The sequence below is a fragment of the Procambarus clarkii genome, chromosome 33, assembly GCF_040958095.1.
Source record: "Procambarus clarkii isolate CNS0578487 chromosome 33, FALCON_Pclarkii_2.0, whole genome shotgun sequence".
Taxonomy (NCBI): domain Eukaryota; kingdom Metazoa; phylum Arthropoda; class Malacostraca; order Decapoda; family Cambaridae; genus Procambarus; species Procambarus clarkii.
In genome coordinates this window covers 44602382-44619178 of record NC_091182.1, presented here as the reverse complement: position 1 = coordinate 44619178, position 16797 = coordinate 44602382, and positions in this window count along the sequence as shown.

The following is a 16797-nucleotide window of genomic DNA, read 5'->3' as shown; positions in this document are numbered from 1 at the left end:
CATCGCAGTGTCTTGCATGCCATCCTCCTGTCCTTTGGCAGAGAAGGCCATGTCGTCCGTACCTGTCGGCCACTGCCTCGCCACCAAAACCCCTGTATTCGGTGTGGATTCGGGCAGTGAGGCGGAGAGCCACAGCCATTCAGAGGGCCTGTGGTGAGACGAGTGCTAGTAGCTGATATTGGGGGTTGCTAATAGCAAGTCCTCTGCATGGGGAGCTGCTACAGCTCTAAGTCGGGCAGTATCATGTGGTGTTGTCGCAGCTTACAGTAATGTTGGAGCTACTTTGTCGGCAATGGGGCGATCCCAACTGGATTGCTTATGGGCTTATATATATATATATATATATATATATATATATATATATATATATATATATATATATATATATATATATATATATATATATATATATATATATATATATATATATATATATATATATATATATATATATATATATATATATATATATATATATATATATATATATATATATATATTATATATATATATATATATATATATATATATATATATATATATATATATATATATATATATATATATATATATATATATATATATTCCGGTTCCGCATATATATATATATATATATATATATATATATATATATATATATATATATATATATATATATATATATATATGCTGGAGGCTGTAGCTATCCACAGATTTTTTTGAATATATTTATTATTATATTATTAAGGCTTATTTTTACCAAATTAGAGGGGAAATGGTCTGAGGTAGAGAACGGACATAGGATGGTAGGTGTAGACATTAGTTAAAGTATTTTGGAATAATTATTATTTATTCTCACCCCTCCCCCCCTCTCTCCCTGTTGATTCAATTAAGGTTAATTGTGAATTATTACTGGAGATGGTTGAAGACTTTTTCGTAATCAGAAAAAATGATTTCCTTAAATTAAACACATAAAGTAGTTTAATTTTGGTCCTATTGATCCTAATTTTTGTAAGAGGGAAGAGGTACAAAGCCGGTGGGGGGGGGTGGGAGATTTAGAGGTGGTATAAAGAGGGAGAACAGGAGAAGAGGTGTAGGTGAGGTGAAAGAGGGATGAAGAGGGAGTGAAGGAGGTACTGGGGGAGGTAAGAGGACGATGAGAAGGACTGGTGCTGGGAGGGAGGACTACGGGAAGGGTAAGAAGGGAAGGACTAGCAGCGGGAGGGAGGGAGGGAAGGAAGACAGTACGGAGGGCGAGAGTGAGAAACGGCGGAAGGAGTGAGAACGAAGGTAAAGAACTGCCCCGAGAGTTAAGACGATGGGAAGGGCGGGATGGAATAGGGGCGGGTATGGGAAGGGCAGAAGGAGGGAGGATGAGCAGGGTTACGGGAGGGTGGAAAAAAGAAGGAGCCGGTACGGGAGGAGGGAGTTTGGGAAAACGATAGGAGACGGAGTGGGGAGTATGTAGATAGATTAATGGTTAGATAGATGAGTAGATGGATAGATGGAAAGAGAAGTAGATGAATAAATAGATTGATAGATAAGTAGAATGATAAATGGATAGATTAATGGAAAATGAGTTAGTAGGATCGTCGGATACAAATAGATAGAGAGATAGATATAAATAGTAATAGATAGATATATGGATGGATACGTTGATTGATTAATATATACATTGACGGATAGACGGATCCATAGATGAGTTGATGAATGAAAAGACAGATGAGTAGATGGATGGATAAACAGTCGAGTAGATGGACGGATACATAGTAAGATAGATGTATATAATGAAAAATTGTTGGTTTATGGGAAGATAGATTGATGGATTGACAATTATAAATAGATAAATAAAGGGCTACATTGATGGATACATTTGTGCTAGGTGAACAGGTGAATCAGGTTAAAGAATATCTGCCGATTTCCTCTTGCGTCAACCGGGATTCGAACGAGGACCTTAAGAATTACAACCAATAAACTCTCTCCATTTAGACAGTTGGCTACTAGTTCGCGTGTGTGTGTGTGTGTACTCACCTATTTGTGCATGCGGGGGTTGAGCTATGGTTCTTTGGTCCCACCTCTCAACTGTCAATCAACTGGTGTACAGATTCCTGAGCCTACTGGGCTCAATCATATCTACATTTGAAACTGTGTATGGAGTCAGCCTCCACCACATCACTGCTTAATGCATTCCATCCGTTAACTACTCTGACACTGAAAAAGTTACTTCTAACGTCTCTGTGGCTCATGTGGGTACTCAGTTTCCACCTGTGTCCCCTTGTTTGCGTCCCACCAGTGTTGAATAGTTTATCCTTGTTTACCCGGTCGATTCCTCTGAGGGTTGTGTAGGTTGTGATCATGTCTCCCCTTACTCTTCTGTCTTCCAGTGCCGTAAGGTGCATTTCCCGCAGCCTTTCCTCGTAACTCATGCCTCTTAGTTCTGGGACTAGTCTAGTGGCATACCTTTGGACTTTTTCCTGCTTCATCTTCTGCTTGACAAGATACGGACTCCATGCTGGGGCCGCATACTCCAGGATTGGTCTTACATATGTGGTGTACAAGATTCTGAATGATTCCTTACACAGATTCCTGAAGGCTGTTCTGATGTTAGGCAGTCTCGCATATGCCGCAGACGTTATTCTTTTTATGTATGCTTCAGGAGACAGGTTTGGTGTGATATCAACTCCTAGATCTTTCTCTCAGTCCGTTTCATTAAGTTCTTCATCTCCTATTCTGTATCCTGTGTCTGGCCTCCTGTTTCCACTGTGTGTGTGTGTGTGTATGCGTGTGTGTTAGTGAGAAATAAATGTAGTTGATATAAAAGAGGAAAAATACATTTGTTAGAAAGGCGGGGTCCAAGAGCTAATAACTCGATTTTGCAGACACAAATAATAAATACAAGAAATAAATACACACATACACACACATTAGTTGATAAAGGACTGTTTTGTGTGTATACCTATGTATACTATTGTCAGGAGCGACAGACAAGTGCAGCTATGTGTGTTTATGTGTACCTGCAATTGGACTGACATGTGTACGGTAATTATCTGTGTGTTAATTGTAAAAGGAACATATTAGTGAATGTTTTTTTTATGTAAATTGAATGACATATATACATGTACGCGTGTTTAGTGTTACTGTAATTTATAATGTTAGCGTGTGTACGTTTGAATGACATAGTGTCCCATCATTGTCACATTTTTTGTTACATGTTTACTATTGTCAGGAGCGACAGACAAGTGCAGCTATGTGTGTCTATGTGTACCTGCAATTGGACTGACACGTGTATGGTAATTATCTATCTGTCCATTGTTAAAGGAACATATTAGTGAATGTTTATTTATGTAAATTGATTGACATATGTACGTGTACGCGTGTTTAGTGGTACTGTAATTTACATACTTAACAGGTTTATGTTTGAATTAAATAGTATCCCATCATCGTCTCATTTTTTGTTACTATTTTGCTGTTCATTCTCAATCTCTCTGACTCCCGAGGACCATTTGTGCTCATGTGTGTTTATTAAAGGAAAATAATCATATTTTGTTTACAAAATAACTTGTATTTATTTTCCAAAAAAATTTTTTCAAAGAAAAAGTAATTGTCTAGTAAGCATTCATTTTTCTAACATACAAGACAGTTACTCACTACCTTACAGCAGTCAGGAACACTTTTGTTACTATCTCTTCACAGCGTCTTTTACATAAATACCCTATCTTAACAAATTCAATCATTAAATTCATAACTGGCAACCCCCTCGGCCCCCTCCCCCACAGGTCCAAGGCCACCGAGTGACTAACCCCACACCAATTCCCCAACCCAGGAAGCATCATTCCTTTCCCCTAACCTCTCCCAAATTATGTTTTTGACGAGTACACGCACTACGGGGCCTGACAGCTGAGTAGACAGCGCTCTCAACTCGTAATCCTAGCGTCCGTGTTCGATCCTCCGGTGATGGCAGAAACGAAACTGGGCAGTTTCTTTCACCCTGTTGTTCCTGTAACCTAGCAGTAAATAGGTACCAGGGATTTAAACAGCTGTTATGGGCTGCTTCCTCTGTGTGTGTGTGTGTGTGTGTGTGTGTGTACTCACCTAGTTGTACTTGCGGGGATTGAGCTCTGGCTCTTTGGTCCGGAGTGTGTGGAAAAATTTGTGTTAGTTACAAGTTAGTAATAGTTGATGGTGAATACTAACCCAAGCACGATCTCGTATAATACACTACACACGCCAACCCCCCCTCTCTCCCCCCAAATCACTCTACCTAAGTCATTAACAAATTAATACACATCAATTAATACACCAAAAATACTAACTATAAATAAAGGGTCCAAATTTGAGACAAACAGCGACTCCAGCGTGGTCTAGTCGGATGAGAACGTGTTCTCATCTGGATAGATTGCGATCGAGCCTGTCGGAACGGTTACGTAACTACAGGGCACTAATTTATGTGGTCCCCTCCTGTAGCTGCCTCTGTATCGAAAGGTTCTCTGGATAGCTGGAATTAGCCTGACTCCTAGTAAAGTAGGGAAGAGGTGAAATCCGTTGGGACCACGGACGGATACCTTGGATCCATTGACCTAGGGCAGGTCTAATCACCTGGGATTCGAACCCACGGTGGGAATAAGGGAAAAGAGTTGAAGGGAGGGACACAAATGGTTCCAGAAACCAAACTACACATAAACCCGGACACTCACACACACACACACACACACATACACACACACTCACCAGGACACTCACAGGGACACTCACTCAGACACACATCCATAGACACAAACTGTAATAAGGAAGACCATCTGAGGGAACACAGATTGCCTCGTGGACCCACAGGTATACCCGAACACACACTCACCCGGACACTCACAGGGACACTCACCCAGACACACATTCATAGACACATTCTCAGTCGACTTGAGAATGGTCAAGGACTTACCGAAACGTCGTCGTTCCTTTACCTTCTAGTGTGTGGTCTGGTCAACATACTTTAGCCGCGTTATTGTGACTCATCGCCTGCATCCATAGACACAAACTGTGATAAAGAAGACCATCTGAGGGGACACAGATGGCCTCGTGGACTCACAGGTATAACCGGACACACACTCACCCGAACACTCACACAGACACACATCTATACACAAAAACTGTGATAAGGGAGACCATCTGAGGGGACACAGATGGCCTCGTGGACCCACAGGTATAACCGGACAAACACTCCCCCAAACACTCACAGGGACACTCAAACAAACACACAGACAGACATCCATAGACACAAAAATAAATTTTTATACCGAAAATTTAAAAATTAATGATAAATAAGGCAACGAAACGAAAAAATAAATACAATTTAATCATAATATTTATATTACAACCCCCAAACTCATCCAGCTCCTTGGATTGCGGGCAGGAAGCATGGATGCTGTGAGCCATTCCTCTCTGGATCTCCACACTAAGGCGCTGAAAGAGAAAACTGACGGCTGTAGGGTCTCTAGTTGTTTCAATTAGCTTCGACCCCAGCTCCTTCAAAAAACTTGCAGCACTTTTACCCCAGGCACCAAGTGTCTCTGAGGCAATGGGGACAAAATTGTAGTAGTGATCAAGGTCTCCGTTTTTATGTGACTTGGCTGCTTCCCAGTGATTGGCAGCACCTCCTGCCTGAGCAGCACTGAAGTTAACATAGGTGTTGCCTAAAGTTGAAACGCAAGTGTAGTCCCACAATAACTGTCTACCATTCTTCCAGGGGTTCACCGTGATCCCATCTGGGCGACCAACAGGCTCATCAGAGTTGCGGGGCAATACGGAACGGGACTCTCTCTCTGCTGGACAACCTTCCGTGATAAGGCTTCTCTTTATAATGTCGTTAACATCGCAGTGTCTTGCATGCCATCCTCCTGTCCTTTGGCAGAGAAGGCCATGTCGTCCGTACCTGTCGGCCACTGCCTCGCCACCAAAACCCCTGTATTCGGTGTGGATTCGGGCAGTGAGGCGGAGAGCCACAGCCATTCAGAGGGCCTGTGGTGAGACGAGTGCTAGTAGCTGATATTGGGGGTTGCTAATAGCAAGTCCTCTGCATGGGGAGCTGCTACAGCTCTAAGTCGGGCAGTATCATGTGGTGTTGTCGCAGCTTACAGTAATGTTGGAGCTACTTTGTCGGCAATGGGGCGATCCCAACTGGATTGCTTATGGGCTTATATATATATATATATATATATATATATATATATATATATATATATATATATATATATATATATATATATATATATATATATATATATATATATATATATATATATATATATATATATATATATATATATATATATATATATATATATATACCATTCTTCCAGGTCTTCCATTCTTCCATTCTTCTATATATATAATATATATATACCATATATATATTATATATATATATATATATATATATATATATATATATATATATATATATATATATATATATATGCTGGAGGCTGTAGCTATCCACAGATTTTTTTGAATATATTTTTTATTATATTATTAAGGCTTATTTTTACCAAATTAGAGGGGAAATGGTCTGAGGTAGAGAACGGACATAGGATGGTAGGTGTAGACATTAGTTAAAGTATTTTGGAATAATTATTATTTATTCTCACCCCTCCCCCCCTCTCTCCCTGTTGATTCAATTAAGGTTAATTGTGAATTATTACTGGAGATGGTTGAAGACTTTTTCGTAATCAGAAAAAATGATTTCCTTAAATTAAACACATAAAGTAGTTTAATTTTGGTCCTATTGATCCTAATTTTTGTAAGAGGGAAGAGGTACAAAGCCGGTGGGGGGGGGCGGGAGATTTAGAGGTGGTATAAAGAGGGAGAACAGGAGAAGAGGTGTAGGTGAGGTGAAAGAGGGATGAAGAGGGAGTGAAGGAGGTACTGGGGGAGGTAAGAGGACGATGAGAAGGACTGGTGCTGGGAGGGAGGACTACGGGAAGGGTAAGAAGGGAAGGACTAGCAGCGGGAGGGAGGGAGGGAAGGAAGACAGTACGGAGGGCGAGAGTGAGAAACGGCGGAAGGAGTGAGAACGAAGGTAAAGAACTGCCCCGAGAGTTAAGACGATGGGAAGGGCGGGATGGAATAGGGGCGGGTATGGGAAGGGCAGAAGGAGGGAGGATGAGCAGGGTTACGGGAGGGTGGAAAAAAGAAGGAGCCGGTACGGGAGGAGGGAGTTTGGGAAAACGATAGGAGACGGAGTGGGGAGTATGTAGATAGATTAATGGTTAGATAGATGAGTAGATGGATAGATGGAAAGAGAAGTAGATGAATAAATAGATTGATAGATAAGTAGAATGATAAATGGATAGATTAATGGAAAATGAGTTAGTAGGATCGTCGGATACAAATAGATAGAGAGATAGATATAAATAGTAATAGATAGATATATGGATGGATACGTTGATTGATAAATATATACATTGACGGATAGACGGATCCATAGATGAGTTGATGGATGAAAAGACAGATGAGTAGATGGATGGATAAACAGTCGAGTAGATGGACGGATACATAGTAAGATAGATGTATATAATGAAAAATTGTTGGTTTATGGGAAGATAGATTGATGGATTGACAATTATAAATAGATAAATAAAGGGCTACATTGATGGATACATTTGTGCTAGGTGAACAGGTGAATCAGGTTAAAGAATATCTGCCGATTTCCTCTTGCGTCAACCGGGATTCGAACGAGGACCTTAAGAATTACAACCAATAAACTCTCTCCATTTAGACAGTTGGCTACTAGTTCGCGTGTGTGTGTGTGTGTACTCACCTATTTGTGCATGCGGGGGTTGAGCTATGGTTCTTTGGTCCCACCTCTCAACTGTCAATCAACTGGTGTACAGATTCCTGAGCCTACTGGGCTCAATCATATCTACATTTGAAACTGTGTATGGAGTCAGCCTCCACCACATCACTGCTTAATGCATTCCATCCGTTAACTACTCTGACACTGAAAAAGTTACTTCTAACGTCTCTGTGGCTCATGTGGGTACTCAGTTTCCACCTGTGTCCCCTTGTTTGCGTCCCACCAGTGTTGAATAGTTTATCCTTGTTTACCCGGTCGATTCCTCTGAGGGTTGTGTAGGTTGTGATCATGTCTCCCCTTACTCTTCTGTCTTCCAGTGCCGTAAGGTGCATTTCCCGCAGCCTTTCCTCGTAACTCATGCCTCTTAGTTCTGGGACTAGTCTAGTGGCATACCTTTGGACTTTTTCCTGCTTCATCTTCTGCTTGACAAGATACGGACTCCATGCTGGGGCCGCATACTCCAGGATTGGTCTTACATATGTGGTGTACAAGATTCTGAATGATTCCTTACACAGATTCCTGAAGGCTGTTCTGATGTTAGGCAGTCTCGCATATTCCGCAGACGTTATTCTTTTTATGTATGCTTCAGGAGACAGGTTTGGTGTGATATCAACTCCTAGATCTTTCTCTCAGTCCGTTTCATTAAGTTCTTCATCTCCTATTCTGTATCCTGTGTCTGGCCTCCTGTTTCCACTGTGTGTGTGTGTGTGTATGCGTGTGTGTTAGTGAGAAATAAATGTAGTTGATATAAAAGAGGAAAAATACATTTGTTAGAAAGGCGGGGTCCAAGAGCTAATAACTCGATTTTGCAGACACAAATAATAAATACAAGGAATAAATACACACACACACACACATTAGTTGATAAAGGACTGTTTTGTGTGTATACCTATGTATACTATTGTCAGGAGCGACAGACAAGTGCAGCTATGTGTGTTTATGTGTACCTGCAGTTGGACTGACATGTGTACGGTAATTATCTGTGTTAATTGTAAAAGGAACATATTAGTGAATGTTTTTTTTATGTAAATTGAATGACATATATACATGTACGCGTGTTTTGTGTTACTGTAATTTATAATGTTAGCGTGTGTACGTTTGAATGACATAGTGTCCCATCATTGTCACATTTTTTGTTACATGTTTACTATTGTGTTTACTATTTTCAGTGTTGTTATATTATCATAGCAATATGGAAGTTGTAGTGAAGGACCTGGTGACTCTAGTGGGAGCCCTGAGGACAGAGTTGGACTCTCTGCGGGAGGAGGTGCGTCAGCTTAAAAAACAACGAGAAGTAACGAAGGAGGAGACCAGCAGTAAAGGGACCTCGTCTTGGAGAGTTGCGAAAGACAGGGGCCTTAAGAAGACTTTGATAAAGCCGCCTTCAAACGCCATAGCAACTTCAAATTCATTTGACGTTTTGGAGGACGAGTGCTGTGGAGAGACTGTGGATCGCGCAAAAGGGAAAGCAACGAAGAGAAAGGAAGCGCAGGCCCCTCAGAAAGTAAAGGAAGTACCTAAGCAAACATTAGTTGTGGGAGATTCCCAGATAAGGTATTTGGATAGAACGTTTTGTGCTAGAGATAGGGGGAACAGGTTAAGGGTTTGCTATCCCGGAGCTGGCATTGGTGATATTATAAACAACATGAATGATATTATGGCTGGTAATGGGAACAATCCCATTATTTGCATTAGCGTGGGAGGAAATGATGTTGGTCGAGTCAGGAGTGAGGAACTGATTCAGAGGTATAAAACAGCCATAGAGTTAGTTAGGAGCAAGGGAGGAATCCCGATCATATGTGGCATTCTTCCAAGAAAGGGAGTGGGAAATGAATGGATATCGAGGGCACTTGGTGTCAATTGCCGGCTGGAAAGATATTGCAAATCAAATGCAATATCTTCCATAGACAACTGGGAACACTTCTATGGAAGAAATGAAATGTATGCTCGTGATGGGGTGCATCTATCGAGAGCTGGGGTTGTTGCTGTTGCGAACTCGCTAGAAGAAGTGGTTAGAGGTGTTTGTTTGGGTTTAAACTGTTAGTAGATAGAGGTATGGGAATTGATTTGGAGGAAGGAGGTAATAAAAGTATGTGTTTGTGGGAGAAAGGAATTGGCAAAACGATCAGGGAAAGAGAAGGTCCGCAAAATAACAATTCACTTAGGGTATATTACACTAACAGTAGAAGTCTAAGAAATAAAATTAACGAATTAAATGCTCTTGTCTGCACAGAAAAAATAGATATTATTGCACTTACCGAAACGTGGATGAATGTAGAAAATAGAGAACTATTAGCTGAATATCAAATATATGGATTTAAACTATTTCACACAGATAGATATATTAGACGAGGAGGTGGAGTAGCCATATATGTTAGGGATAATTTGAAATGTAGTCTCAAAGAGGGAATCAAAACAGAGCCACACACAGAAACTATTTGGATTGAATTAAACGAAAAAGCTAATAATATTATAATAGGAGTAATATATAGGCCACCAAATTTAGACAGAATGGAAGCAAAGCATCTATGGGATGAAATATCTAGAGCATCTAGATCTAACAGTATTTATGTCATGGGTGACTTTAATTTTAGCGGAATAAACTGGTTGAACAAAACAGGGAATAGTGAAGCAGAAGATTTTCTAGAATTAATTGACGATTGCTTTCTTACGCAACACATTAAGGAACCAACACGGGAAAATAATATTTTAGATTTAGTGTTAACTAACAGGGAAACGCAAATTAATGACATCGAAATAGGGAGTGAGCTAGGGAGCAGTGATCACAAAGAAATCAGATTTAGCATAGAATGGAATAGACCAGTAGGAGAAAATTCTGTTAAAGTGCCAGATTTTCGAAAAGCTGATTTTAATAGCCTAAGAAATTTTTTGGGTCAAATTGATTGGAAAGGCTTGGGTATGGGGTGTGGGCCGGTCTTGGAGCGAGACATGAACCCAGCGATAGGTGACTTAAATGGGGATTTCGATGTGGATTCAATATATAACTTATTTAAGAATATTCTAAACAAAGCACAGGAACGTAGTATACCATACAAATTGAATAGATCGTATACTAATGACCCAAAGTGGATAACAAAGAATTTGAAGAACCTTATAGGTAAAAAGAGAGCTTGGTACAAAAGGATTAAAAATGGGGAGGTCACTTTAGAACAGGAATTCGTACAACTGGTTAGAAATGTTAAAAAAGAGATAAGGAAAGCAAAAAGAAACTATGAAGTTCGCATAGCAGGGCAAGCAAAGACAAATCCTAAAGGGTTTTTTCAGTTATATCGTACTAAGACTAGGGAAAGGATAGGTCCATTAAAAACTGAGACAGGTCAAATAACAGATAGTGATGAAGAGATGAGTAGTATTTTTAATAAATATTTTGTATCTGTATTTACTAAAGAGGAACTTAACAATATGCCTTCAGCCGAACAAGTCTATGTGGGTGGGGACGAGGACAGGTTGACGAGTTTAGCAGTTACCAGGGAGGATGTTCTTAAACAAATAGTAAAACTCAAACCAAACAAATCCCCAGGGCCGGATGAAGTGTTTGCTAGGGTGCTTAAAGAATGCAAAGAGGAGCTTTGTGACCCACTGTCAACCATATTTAATAAATCAATAGAGTCAGGCAGAGTGCCAGAGTTTTGGAAAGTTGCTAATGTGATACCAGTTTTTAAGAAAGGAGATAGATCACTTGCGTCTAACTATCGACCAATTAGCCTAACGTCTATTGTGGGAAAGTTACTCGAATCTATAATAGCAAATAAAATTCGTCTTCATCTTGAAAAACATAAATTAATAATTGAGTCGCAACATGGTTTTATAAATGGCCGTTCATGTTTAACAAATTTGTTATCTTTTTATTCTAGCATTGTTGAGGCAGTTGATAGTGGTAAGGATTGCGATGTTGTATACCTTGACTTTAGCAAAGCTTTTGATACAGTGCCACATGAAAGACTGATTAAAAAAATAGTCTCATGGTATTGGGGGTGCTATATTAAGCTGGATTAGGGCATGGCTATACCAAAGGAAACAGAGAGTTAGTATAAATGGAATCAAGTCAGAGTGGGAAAATGTTGTAAGTGGAGTGCCTCAAGTCTCTGTCCTGGGACCTCTGTTGTTTATAATATATATAAATGATTTAGATTCAGGTTTGAGTAGCAACATTTGCAAATTTGCCGATGATACGAAAATCGGTAGGGAAATTAATTCGGAGGAGGACTCACTATCACTTCAAGTTGATCTAGATAGGGTTTTGAAATGGTCAAAGGATTGGCAGATGCAGTTTAATGCTGATAAATGTAAAGTTCTGAGGTTAGGTAATGATGATAGAGTTACAAGATACGAGCTAGATGGTGTTGTGATTGCGAAGTCGGATTGCGAAAGGGATCTGGGAGTTATGATTAGTAAGAATTTAAAACAAAAGGATCAATGCATAAATGTTCGTAATAAGGCAAATCGGACACTTGGATTTATTAATCGCAGCGTTAGTAACAAGACACCTGGTGTGGTTCTCAAGCTATATCTTGCTCTAGTTAGGCCCCATTTAGATTATGCAGTTCAGTTTTGGTCGCCATATTATAGAATGGATATAAATTCACTTGAACGTGTCCAGCGTAGGATGACTAAGTTAATTCCCCAAATTAGAAATCTTTCATATGAAGAAAGATTAACAAAGCTTAAGTTGCATTCACTGGAAAGGCGAAGAGTTAGGGGTGACATGATAGAGGTTTACAAGTGGATGAATGGACATAACCGGGGGGATATTAATAGGGTATTAAAAGTATCAACACAGGACAGAACACGAAACAATGGATATAAATTGGATAAGTTTAGATTTAGGAAAGACTTGGGTAAATACTGGTTCAGTAACAGGGTTGTTGATTTGTGGAAACAATTGCCGCGTAACATTGTGGAGGTGGGGTCCCTCGATTGTTTCAAGCACGGGTTGGACAAGTATATGATTGGGATTGGGTGGTTATAGAATAGGAGCTGCCTCGTATGGGCCAATAGGCCTTCTGCAGTTACCTTTGTTCTTATGTTCTTATGTTCTTATTGTCAGGAGCGACAGACAAGTGCAGCTATGTGTGTCTATGTGTACCTGCAATTGGACTGACACGTGTATGGTAATTATCTATCTGTCCATTGTTAAAGGAACATATTAGTGAATGTTTATTTATGTAAATTGATTGACATATGTACGTGTACGCGTGTTTAGTGGTACTGTAATTTACATACTTAACAGGTTTATGTTTGAATTAAATAGTATCCCATCATCGTCTCATTTTTTGTTACTATTTTGCTGTTCATTCTCAATCTCTCTGACTCCCGAGGACCATTTGTGCTCATGTGTGTTTATTAAAGGAAAATAATCATATTTTGTTTACAAAATAACTTGTATTTATTTTCCAAAAAAATGTTTTCAAAGAAAAAGTAATTGTCTAGTAAGCATTCATTTTTCTAACATACAAGACAGTTACTCACTACCTTACAGCAGTCAGGAACACTTTTGTTACTATCACTTCACAGCGTCTTTTACATAAATACCCTATCTTAACAAATTCAATCATTAAATTCATAACTGGCAACCCCCTCGGCCCCCTCCCCCACAGGTCCAAGGCCACCGAGTGACTAACCCCACACCAATTCCCCAACCCAGGAAGCATCATTCCTTTCCCCTAACCTCTCCCAAATTATGTTTTTGACGAGTACACGCACTACGGGGCCTGACAGCTGAGTAGACAGCGCTCTCAACTCGTAATCCTAGCGTCCGTGTTCGATCCTCCGGTGATGGCAGAAACGAAACTGGGCAGTTTCTTTCACCCTGTTGTTCCTGTAACCTAGCAGTAAATAGGTACCAGGGATTTAAACAGCTGTTATGGGCTGCTTCCTCTGTGTGTGTGTGTGTGTGTGTGTGTGTACTCACCTAGTTGTACTTGCGGGGGTTGAGCTCTGGCTCTTTGGTCCGGAGTGTGTGGAAAAATTTGTGTTAGTTACAAGTTAGTAATAGTTGATGGTGAATACTAACCCAAGCACGATCTCGTATAATACACTACACACGCCAACCCCCCCTCTCTCCCCCCAAATCACTCTACCTAAGTCATTAACAAATTAATACACATCAATTAATACACCAAAAATACTAACTATAAATAAAGGGTCCAAATTTGAGACAAACAGCGACTCCAGCGTGGTCTAGTCGGATGAGAACGTGTTCTCATCTGGATAGATTGCGATCGAGCCTGTCGGAACGGTTACGTAACTACAGGGCACTAATTTATGTGGTCCCCTCCTGTAGCTGCCTCTGTATCGAAAGGTTCTCTGGATAGCTGGAATTAGCCTGACTCCTAGTAAAGTAGGGAAGAGGTGAAATCCGTTGGGACCACGGACGGATACCTTGGATCCATTGGCCTAGGGCAGGTCTAATCACCTGGGATTCGAACCCACGGTGGGAATAAGGGAAAAGAGTTGAAGGGAGGGACACAAATGGTTCCAGAAACCAAACTACACATAAACCCGGACACTCACACACACACACACACACACACATACACACACACACACACACTCACCAGGACACTCACAGGGACACTCACTCAGACACACATCCATAGACACAAACTGTAATAAGGAAGACCATCTGAGGGAACACAGATTGCCTCGTGGACCCACAGGTATACCCGAACACACACACTCACCCGGACACTCACAGGGACACTCACCCAGACACACATTCATAGACACATTCTCAGTCGACTTGAGAATGGTCAAGGACTTACCGAGACGTCGTCGTTCCTTTACCTTCTAGTGTGTGGTCTGGTCAACATACTTTAGCCGCGTTATTGTGACTCATCGCCTGCATCCATAGACACAAACTGTGATAAAGAAGACCATCTGAGGGGACACAGATGGCCTCGTGGACTCACAGGTATAACCGGACACACACTCACCCGAACACTCACACAGACACACATCTATACACAAAAACTGTGATAAGGGAGACCATCTGAGGGGACACAGATGGCCTCGTGGACCCACAGGTATAACCGGACAAACACTCCCCCAAACACTCACAGGGACACTCAAACAAACACACAGACAGACATCCATAGACACAAAAATAAATTTTTAAACCGAAAATTTAAAAATTAATGATAAATAAGGCAACGAAACGAAAAAATAAATACAATTTAATCATAATATTTATATTACAACCCCCAAACTCATCCAGCTCCTTGGATTGCGGGCAGGAAGCATGGATGCTGTGAGCCATTCCTCTCTGGATCTCCACACTAAGGCGCTGAAAGAGAAAACTGACGGCTGTAGGGTCTCTAGTTGTTTCAATTAGCTTCGACCCCAGCTCCTTCAAAAAACTTGCAGCACTTTTACCCCAGGCACCAAGTGTCTCTGTGGCAATGGGGACAAAATTGTAGTAGTGATCAAGGTCTCCGTTTTTATGTGACTTGGCTGCTTCGTAGTGATTGGCAGCACCTCCTGCCTGAGCAGCACTGAAGTTAACATAGGTGTTGCCTAAAGTTGAAACGCAAGTGTAGTCCCACAATAACTGTCTACCATTCTTCCAGGGGTTCACCGTGATCCCATCTGGGCGACCAACAGGCTCATCAGAGTTGCGGGGCAATACGGAACGGGACTCTCTCTCTGCTGGACAACCTTCCGTGATAAGGCTTCTCTTTATAATGTCGTTAACATCGCAGTGTCTTGCATGCCATCCTCCTGTCCTTTGGCAGAGAAGGCCATGTCGTCCGTACCTGTCGGCCACTGCCTCGCCACCAAAACCCCTGTATTCGGTGTGGATTCGGGCAGTGAGGCGGAGAGCCACAGCCATTCAGAGGGCCTGTGGTGAGACGAGTGCTAGTAGCTGATATTGGGGGTTGCTAATAGCAAGTCCTCTGCATGGGGAGCTGCTACAGCTCTAAGTCGGGCAGTATCATGTGGTGTTGTCGCAGCTTACAGTAATGTTGGAGCTACTTTGTCGGCAATGGGGCGATCCCAACTGGATTGCTTATGGGCTTATATATATATATATATATATATATATATATATATATATATATATATATATATATATATATATATATATATATATATATATATATATATATATATATATATATATATATATATTGTATATATATATATATATATATATATATATATATATATATATATATATATATATATATATATATATATATATATATATATATATATATATATATATATATGCTGGAGGCTGTAGCTATCCACAGATTTTTTTGAATATATTTATTATTATATTATTAAGGCTTATTTTTACCAAATTAGAGGGGAAATGGTCTGAGGTAGGGAACGGACATAGGATGGTAGGTGTAGACATTAGTTAAAGTATTTTGGAATAATTATTATTTATTCTCACCCCTCCCCCCCTCTCTCCCTGTTGATTCAATTAAGGTTAATTGTGAATTATTACTGGAGATGGTTGAAGACTTTTTCGTAATCAGAAAAAATGATTTCCTTAAATTAAACACATAAAGTAGTTTAATTTTGGTCCTATTGATCCTAATTTTTGTAAGAGGGAAGAGGTACAAAGCCGGTGGGGGGGGGGGGGCGGGAGATTTAGAGGTGGTATAAAGAGGGAGAACAGGAGAAGAGGTGTAGGTGAGGTGAAAGAGGGATGAAGAGGGAGTGAAGGAGGTACTGGGGGAGGTAAGAGGACGATGAGAAGGACTGGTGCTGGGAGGGAGGACTACGGGAAGGGTAAGAAGGGAAGGACTAGCAGCGGGAGGGAGGGAGGGAAGGAAGACAGTACGGAGGGCGAGAGTGAGAACGAAGGTAAAGAACTGCCCCGAGAGTTAAGACGATGGGAAGGGCGGGATGGAATAGGGGCGGGTATGGGAAGGGCAGAAGGAGGGAGGATGAGCAGGGTTACGGGAGGGTGGAAAAAAGAAGGAGCCGGTACGGGAGGA